At 40.6% G+C, this 10,265-nt stretch overlaps 1 non-coding gene across 1 annotated transcript; it reads right to left on the minus strand.

Annotated features, from left to right (window-relative positions):
• Positions 1–1,029: 1,029 nt before the first annotated feature.
• LOC116802622 lies at positions 1,030–3,017 on the minus strand. The gene has a single exon (XR_004362956.1). It is a non-coding gene; the product is annotated as a small subunit ribosomal RNA (ribosomal RNA).
• Positions 3,018–10,265: the final 7,248 nt, after the last annotated feature.

Below are 10,265 nucleotides of genomic sequence, written 5' to 3' on the forward strand. Positions count from 1 at the left end.
GAACCCTCTGTCGTAATTCCGGTCGTTTACACTACTATACCCTCTCACTATAATGGCTTTCTCTATAATACTAAGAGAATGTGGGACTATTTCAGCATTTTTTTTCTCTATACATATAATAATTAATCATTTTCATATTATATTATTTAATTTACTCATATAATTGCCAAATCATATGAATACATAAGTTTTGAACAATATGAGAGGTCGGCAACCACTGCCTACCTATATAGTTTTGAACCCTCATTAGCATAGTCTTACAACCCTCAACCAATGTATAATCAGCACATAACAAATTAAATACAAACAGCATGGACTCATATCGTTCAAATGATTGATGTCTCCTGCATTCACAATGACGCACAGTTTGTGGTTCTTCATCGACCATGGCCATGATACGTTAGAGTTTATAATTCAATATTAATAATGTCAATATTGTTTTATTGAAAAATTAAAAATAACATTTACGGCATATATCAATTCTCAATAAATTTATTTATACCTAAAACTAAGTTGCGAAATGTCTTAGTTCATATAAGCATATGTATATAATAATCTGTTATGGTTGCTATTTTGGGTGACACATACTGCAAAATTATATAAAACATTAACCTGCTGGATCAGTACAAACTGATATTAGTTGGCATTAGCCAACGTATGCTCATAACATAAGATGAACAATACATATTCGCAACGCGTGTATATTATGGTCCATATACACAACACTATTTGATTACCACACATTTTCAAAATTATTTATTTTAATTCGACTCTACTTTCGAATAGTTAGTTCTTCGATTTCCATTTTCGAGAATTGTTTATAGGAAACGCGTTGTTGAGTAAGCACTGCCACAAATACGACAGCAAATTAATATGTTAAAGTCTTTTTATAGGTTGCCAGCCCCACATATAAATAAAAGCCATCTTCATTTATTTGACTTTAACTTTTGATCCTGGAATCATTTGTAATATTTTATTTGGAATTGTATTATTTATTATAACCATATTAACGATAAGGATATTATACAATAATGATCCTTCCGCAGGTTCACCTACGGAAACCTTGTTACGACTTTTACTTCCTCTAAATAATCAAGTTCGGTCAACTTTTGCGAAACAACCGTAACACGCAAGGCGTCACAGTGATCACGTCCGGAGACCTCACTAAATAATTCAATCGGTAGTAGCGACGGGCGGTGTGTACAAAGGGCAGGGACGTAATCAATGCGAGTTAATGACTCACACTTACTGGGAATTCCAAGTTCATGTGAACAGTTTCAGTTCACAATCCCAAGCATGAAAGTGGTTCAGCGGTTTACCCGGACCTCTCGGTCTAGGAAATACACGTTGATACTTTCATTGTAGCGCGCGTGCAGCCCAGGACATCTAAGGGCATCACAGACCTGTTATTGCTCAATCTCATTATTGCTAGACGCAATTTGTCCATTTAAGAAGCTAGTGTCCTTATAATGGGACAAACCAACAGGTACGGCTCCACTTACATAAACACATTCAAACACAATAAACATTTTACTGCCACCATGAATGAAGGCTACATAAGCTTCAGCACCATAATCCTGAAGATATCTATTAATATATTTGAGTCTCGTTCGTTATCGGAATTAACCAGACAAATCACTCCACGAACTAAGAACGGCCATGCACCACCACCCATAGATTCGAGAAAGAGCTATCAATCTGTCTTACACACTTATGTTCGGACCTGGTAAGTTTTCCCGTGTTGAGTCAAATTAAGCCGCAGGCTCCACTCCTGGTGGTGCCCTTCCGTCAATTCCTTTAAGTTTCAGCTTTGCAACCATACTTCCCCCGGAGCCCAAAAGCTTTGGTTTCCCGGAAGCGACTGAGAGAGCCATAAAAGTAGCTACACCCAATTGCTAGCTGGCATCGTTTATGGTTAGAACTAGGGCGGTATCTGATCGCCTTCGAACCTCTAACTTTCGTTCTTGATTAATGAAAACATCTTTGGCAAATGCTTTCGCTTAAGTTAGTCTTACGACGGTCCAAGAATTTCACCTCTCGCGTCGTAATACTAATGCCCCCAAACTGCTTCTATTAATCATTACCTCTTGATCTGAAAACCAATGAAAGCAGAACAGAGGTCTTATTCATTATCCCATGCACAGAATATTCAGGCATTTGAAGCCTGCTTTAACACTCTAATTTGTTCAAAGTAATAGTACCGGCCCACAATAACACTCGTTTAAGAGCACTAAGCAGGTTTTTAAATAGGAGGAACATATGAAAAAATACAAGTATTTAATCACATATAAGAACTCCACCGGTAATACGCTTACATACATAAAGGTATAGTACTAACCACAATTGTAAGTTGTACTACCCGTATGAAGCACAAGTTCAACTACGAACGTTTTAACCGCAACAACTTTAATATACGCTATTGGAGCTGGAATTACCGCGGCTGCTGGCACCAGACTTGCCCTCCAATTGGTCCTTGTTAAAGGATTTAAAGTGTACTCATTCCAATTACAGGCCTCGGATATGAGTCCTGTATTGTTATTTTTCGTCACTACCTCCCCGAGCTGGGAGTGGGTAATTTACGCGCCTGCTGCCTTCCTTAGATGTGGTAGCCGTTTCTCAGGCTCCCTCTCCGGAATCGAACCCTGATTCCCCGTTACCCGTTGCAACCATGGTAGTCCTAGATACTACCATCAAAAGTTGATAGGGCAGACATTTGAAAGATCTGTCGTCGTACAAGACCATACGATCTGCATGTTATCTAGAGTTCAACCAATATAACGATCTTGCGATCGCTTGGTTTTAGCCTAATAAAAGCACATGTCCCATAAGGTTCATGTTTTAATTGCATGTATTAGCTCTAGAATTACCACAGTTATCCAAGTAACTGTTAACGATCTAAGGAACCATAACTGATATAATGAGCCTTTTGCGGTTTCACTTTTAATTCGTGTGTACTTAGACATGCATGGCTTAATCTTTGAGACAAGCATATAACTACTGGCAGGATCAACCAGAATAATGTTTTTCCTTCATATTCCATTCATATTTTTGAATCGAAATAAGCAATATAATAGATATATAGATTTTTCACTTTATATAATTCCATGATTTTTATTATATTGAATAAAATTCAATATTTCGCCTTTGGGTAAAATTTTAAATATATAAATATAAGTAAAAAATCTATTCGATTACGGCCATTTTTATATAGCATTCGTAATCCATATTTTCATTTTTAATTTATACTTGTTTTACCAATATAACAAGAATTTCATATAATTATGTAATATATATGTTTCTATAATTTATCTTTTATATATACATATTTCATTATAAAATATCATTTTATTTCCAACATACATAATTATTGTATCCACACATGTACAATTTTTGTTTAACCAATATAAATATTAAGTTAAATCATTTGCATTTTGAAGATAAATTTAAAATTTATCTCTTTTCATATATCTCTCTGGTAATATATAACATAAAACCAAGCGCATATGATAATATTTCCACATTTAATATATAATTTTATATTTCTTTCATAAGAATCCATATTTGTATTATACCGTAACGATATAATAATCCAACTATACGGCAGGTAATAAATTAATATTTGCCTGCCTCCAAAAATTAACGATAATATATGGAAACGATTGTTATTCTATATATAATAGAAACTTGACTTTTGTTTCAACGATATTATCTAAAAAAAAGCGTATATTCCTATTATCCGCGGAGCCAAGTCCCGTGTTCTATAGAACTGAGAAACAAATTTGTACGGATAATAATATACTTTATTTATGTAACCAATATAAACATAATCCGAAATAAATATTTCGAATAATGCGGGAGGTCGGCAACCACTGCCTACCTATAGTAGTTTTTGAACCCGCTGTCCTCAAAGCGGGTATTTTCAATTCCGTTTGCCACCCAACATACGGTCTATTCTCTATTTATTAAGAGATTATAGGAACATTTCATTTTTTTTCCATATTCATATATAATATGATTATTTTTTTCTTTATACATATAATAAATATTAATTTTTATATGTTTATTATTTAATTTACTCATATTATTGCCAAAATCATATGAATAATACGTTTGAACAATATGAGAGGTCGGCAACCACTGCCTACCTATAGTAGTTTTTGAACCCTCTGTCGTAATTCCGGTCGTTTACACTACTATACCCTTCACTAAATGGCTTTTCTCTATAATACTAAGAGAATATGGGAATATCTCAGCATTTTTTCCCATATACATATAATAATTAACCATTTTATATGTATATTATTTAATTTAATCATATAATTGCCAAAATCATATGAATACATAAGTTTTGAACAATATGAGAGGTCGGCAACCACTGCCTACCTATAGTAGTTTTTGAACCCTCTGTCGTAATTCCGGTCGTTTACACTACTATACCCTTCACTATAATGGATTTTCTCTATAATACTAAGAGAATGTGGGAATATTTCAGCATTTTTCCCTTATACATATAATAATTAATCATTTTCATATGTATATTATTTAATTTACTCATACAATTGCCAAAATCATATGAATACATAAGTTTTGAACAATATGAGAGGTCGGCAACCACTGCCTACCTATAGTAGTTTTTGAACCCTCTGTCGTAATTCCGGTGTTACACTACTATACCCTCTCACTAAATGGCTTTCTCTATAATACTAAGAGATATGGGAATATTCTGCATTTTTCCCATATACATATAATAATTAATCATTTTCATATGTATATTAATTTAATTTACTCATACAATTGCCAAAATCATATGAATACATAAGTTTGAACAATATGAGAGGTCGGCAACCACTGCCTACCTATAGTAGTTTTTGAACCCTCTGTCGTAATTCCGGTCGTTACACTACTATACCCTCTCACGATAATGGATTTTCTCTATAATACTAAGAGAATGTGGAATATTTCAGCATTTTTTCCCTTATACATATAATAATTAATCCATTTTCATATGTTTATTATTTAATTTACTCATATTATTGCCAAAATCATATGAATACATAGTTTTGAACAATATGAGAGGTCGGCAACCACTGCCTACCTATAGTAGTTTTTGAACCCTCTGTCGTAATTCCGGTCTTTACACTACTATACCCTCTCACTATAATGGCTTTTCTCTATAATACTAAGAGAATGTGGGATATTTCAGCATTTTTCCCTATACATATAATAATTAATCATTTTCATATGTATATTATTTAATTTACTCATATAATTGCCAAATTCATATGAATACATAAGTTTTGAACAATATGAGAGGTCGGCAACCACTGCCTACCTATAGTAGTTTTGAACCCTCTGTCGTAATTCCGGTCGTTACACTACTATACCCTCTCACTTAAATGGCTTTCTCTATAATACTAAGAGAATATGGGAATATCTCAGCATTTTTCCCATATACATATAATAATTAACCATTTTTATATGTATATTATTTAATTTAATCATATAATTGCCAAAATCATATGAATACATAAGTTTGAACAATATGAGAGGTCGGCAACCACTGCCTACCTATAGTAGTTTTTGAACCCTCTGTCGTACGTCAGGTAACTTACACTATTATACCCTTTCACCAAAATGGTTTCTCTATAATACTAAGAGAGTATGGGAATATTTCAGCATTTTTCCCTTATACATATAATAAATACTCATTTTCATGTGTTTATTATTTAATTTACTCATATTATTGCCAAAATCATATGAATTAATAAGTTTTGAACAATATGAGAGGTCGGCAACCACTGCCTACCTATAGTAGTTTTTGAACCCTCTGTCGTAATTCCGGTGGTTTACACTACTATACCCTCTCACTTAAGCAGTAGGTCAGAGTTTATAGTTTTTTGTTCGTGAATTTTTAAACTAAAATCAAATCCAAAATAGTGGCACAAATTGTTAATAGTGACCCTTAAGTCGCTATCTGTGATATTGTAGTGGAACTCAACGTGAATTTGTTTGCACGAAGTGGGGCTCCGCTGCCCAGCGGCCACGCGGTCGCTTGTGTCTTAGACACTCTGCTGCTTGAACTGTAAGCTTTTAGCTGGCAGATTTTGATTATGGATAACGATCCACAGCAAAAATCTATCGATTATGAGTCGATGAAGCTAATTGCTGGCGCTGGCCCTAAAGAGATTCGGAAGGAATTGACAAAGAGCTGGCTGAGTGAAGATCCAGCCTTCGCTACTACCAGTATTTCTAATACCTACTGCAGCTCGACCTTCACACTGACCACCACCAGCTCGACTATCTCGTCTGCGTACATATTCACCTCCTCCTTGAGCGGCAACGTATGCTCTACTACTGCCAGTACAACTCACAACAGTGCATCTGTCAGCTCAATTGCGAAGCCACAATCTGCCTCCGGCTGGCAGGATGTCTCCTTTAAATCTAGGAATAGAGGAAATATAAAGAGAGCAGGTGCGGTCCTCTCCCCTAAAATGGTAAAAAAGGTGGCGTCTGACAAGCCGGCTAAAATCACTGCCAATCGCTTCCAAGCCCTTAGCGACAAGGAAGATATGGTCCTGGGCGTGGAATCTTCGAGTGACAACGACGAGCCATGCTCCTCGAATACCGCCCTCAACCGTGCCGCAAGGAAAGCAGGACAAAAACAACAGCTGAAAGGTGCTCACCAAACTGTACCAGCCCCGAAATCAAGCCGTCACTCTAAGGTACCTAGAATGATGTTTCCCAATGTGGTGAACTTCACATCATTTCGCGACGAGCTGGACGCTCTTGTGGGAGACTCCTATACAATAAAGGCCCTGAATTCGGGAGATTGCGCTGTTCAGTGCAACTCCCCAGAAAGCTACAGGCTGGTGGCCCGTCACTTTCTCGACAAAGGATCCCTTTTCCATCACCATCAGCTACCGGAGGACCGACCCTACAAGATTGTCATGCGCAATATTCACCACGGAGTCCCATCGGTGGATATCATCGCAGCCCTCCAAACGAAGGACATAACGTTGTACGGATTTATACTCCGCGCAACAAGGCTACCTCTCTTCCTCTTAATATGAGGTTCATTGACCTCAAAAAAGCTGAGAACAACAATCAAGTAAAGGGCATACCGGTTGTCTGTAGGCACAGGGTAACTTGGGAGAAACCCCGTAAACAATCGGAACCGATTCAATGCCACAGGTGCCAAGGCTATGGTCATACCAAGGCATATTGTTCTCGGCACTATATATGCAGAGAATGCGGAGAAAATCACCCCACTGCAGAGTGCAAGCTGGAACAGGACGAGGCCAGATTCTGTTTCACTGTGGCGGCCCCCATGCAGCAAACTTTAAAGGTTGCAAAAAATCCTGCTAGAGGCTTCTAACCGCAAACATCAACGGAAAGTCAATGAACCCTCTGTTTCTGGTCCTGCAAGAGGAGTACACCAACCCAGTCCACCAGTCCTTATGTCTGGTAAGCCTTCCTTTGCTAGTATAGTCAGAGGAAGTCAGCCCGTCGCCAAGCCTGCCGTTACTGTCCCCCCTGCAAGCGCCAACCTTGAGTCTAAGCTGGAACAACTGTTTTCTAGGCTTGACAGGATGTTGTCACTAGTTGAAACACTAATGCAACTGCTCATGCAAAATCGCACCTTCCCTTCTGCTGCTCAAAATGGGTCCTCTTAAGATAGCAGCTTGGAATGCCAATGGGGCCTCCTCGAAGACCAATGAGATCCTCGCCTTCATCGAGCTTCACGAAATCGACATCCTCCTGCTGTCGGAAACCCACTTCGTTTCCCGGTCCACTTTTAGAATTCCTGGCTTTACCCTCCACACTGCCAACCACCCGGATGACAGCCGTCGCGGAGGTGCGGCGATCCTTATTAGATCACTCATCTCCCATCAACTCTTCTCCACCCTGTCGGAAAATCACATCCAGGCAGCAGTTATCCAGCTGACGGCAAGCAGGGTACTTTTAACATTGCCTCAGTATACTGCCCTCCTAACCTCAGGTGGACGGAGGCTGACGTTGAGCTTATCATCTCTCAATTTGGCACAAAGTTCCTAGCGGCAGGTGATTGGAACGCAAAGCACAGATGGTGGGGAAACTACAGGATGTGCACTAGAGGCAGGGTGCTGCTCTCCGCTCTGGCGGGCAAAGGTATTGACATTGTTGCAACTGGAGAAGCTACTTGCTATCCCTTTCGAACAAGTGTCACTCCAAGTGCAATTGATTTCGGGATCTCCAAAGGATTCAGACAGCAAGAAATCAACGTGCAAACCCTGACAGAACTGTCGTCTGACCATCTCCCCCTGCTGTTTGTGCTGGATGAAGACGCTCAGCTTTTCAAAGGTGTCACTAAAATGCTGTCACCTACTGCAAATACTGTGGCCTTCAAGGAGCACATCGAGGCCACAGTTGATCTCAACATCCCCATTGACACATGCAGTAGTCTGGAAGCTTATGTAGATTACCTCGTAGCTACAATCGCGGAAGCAGCACGGAGGGCCACACCTCCCCCACATCAAGCTCGTCACACGACCGCAAGGAGGGCTCCCATCTTGAGCTTGGAGGCTAGGGAGCTGCTCTCCCACAAAAGGAGCCTCAGGAGACGGTATATCGCCACAGGAGATCCGAACATCAAGCAGCTATACTCTAGTACCACAAACAGACTGCATCGTTTGCTAGCCAGGACCCGACGAGATAATCTGGATACCCTGCTTGAGGGTATTGGCCCAGATAACAACAGCAACTTCTCGTTATGGAGGCTCACAAGAAATATCAAGAGGCAGCCGATGTTTCAATCTCCCATCCTGAGTCAAAGTGGCCTCTGGCTCAAGACGGACGATGAAAAAGCGAGGGCATTTGCTTTGCACCTGACCTCCACCTTCTTGCCCTCAACCTAACAGACGACTCAAACCGCGTAGAAATCAATAATTTTCTGGACGCTCCGACTGTACCGGCTCGCCCCATTAGGCATACCACTCCGCAGGAAGTCATGATGCAGCTGAAGGCGCTACACATCAAGAAAACCCCTGGTTACGATAGCATCGACAACCGTGCTGCGAAGTCTCTGCCACGCAAAGGAGTCCTAGCCTTAGTAAAAATTTTAATGCCATGCTAAGGCTAGGGCACTTTCCAAGGCAATGGAAGCGAGCACGTATCATTATGATACCTAAAGCCGGAAAGCCGCCAACGCAGATCGATGCATATCGCCCAATCAGCCTGCTATCAACATTCTCTAAGATTTTTGAGAGAATACTCTTAGCCCGCCTGATGGAACTGCCGCAAGTAGTGAACCATATACCTCCACACCAATTTGGTTTCAGGAAGTCCCACGGCTGCCCTGAACAAATACATCGACTGGTAAACCAGGTGACGCATGGCTTCGAGCACAAACTCTACACGGTCGGCGTCTTTCTAGACGTGAAGCAAGCGTTTGACAAGGTGTGCATGAGGGCCTTCTATACAAGATGAAAACTCTCCTTCCTGCTCCCTACTATGCCATCCTGAATCGTTCATCTCTAATCGGACGTTCGACGTTGCAGTGCGTGATGCTCGATCCAGCCTGGAGGAGATTCATGCAGGAGTTCCACAGGGAAGTGTTCTTGGCCCTTCCTATACACCCTGTACACTGCTGACATGCCATCTCCCGCAAACAACGCCGAAGTCCCCCCGGCTCAGCTGCTCCTGGCCACTTACGCCGATGACACTGCCATGCTGGCGTCTCATCCTTCACTGCAAACTGCCTCCAACGCGGTCCAGGATTGGCTGCACGCAATCGAAAAATGGACTGCCAAATGGAATGTGGCCATTAACTCCTCAAAGTCAGCCTGTGTAACTTTTTCCCTGCGACCCGGAACCTGCACAGATCTGACCTTCAATGGAAGCCCTATCACCAATGCTAGATCGCACTGCTACCTAGGAGTTCATCTAGATCGGAGACTGACCTGGGGGGCCACATCACGTCGGTCCAATCAAAGTCACTGGCGAAGCTAAAAAAGCTCGACTGGCTCTTCCACTCCAGCAAACTTCAAATGAGCTCTAAGGCTCTTTTAATCAAAGCCATTCTCGCTCCAACGTGGATTATGCCATCCAGGTGTGGGGAACTGCCGCCAAATCCCAGCTTAATAGGCTCCGTGTGGTCCAGTCAAGAGCTGCACGTCACGCATCTGGGCTCCCCTGGTACGTGACGAACATAGTCATCGAAAGAGATCTGAAAGTTACCCTTCTTGGGGATCAGATTAATTTCCACAGCAGCCGTTATGCCGACAGGC

Source organism: Drosophila sechellia, unplaced genomic scaffold (genome assembly GCF_004382195.2).
Source record: "Drosophila sechellia strain sech25 unplaced genomic scaffold, ASM438219v1 U_188, whole genome shotgun sequence".
In the NCBI taxonomy this organism is placed as follows: Eukaryota; Metazoa; Arthropoda; class Insecta; order Diptera; family Drosophilidae; genus Drosophila; species Drosophila sechellia.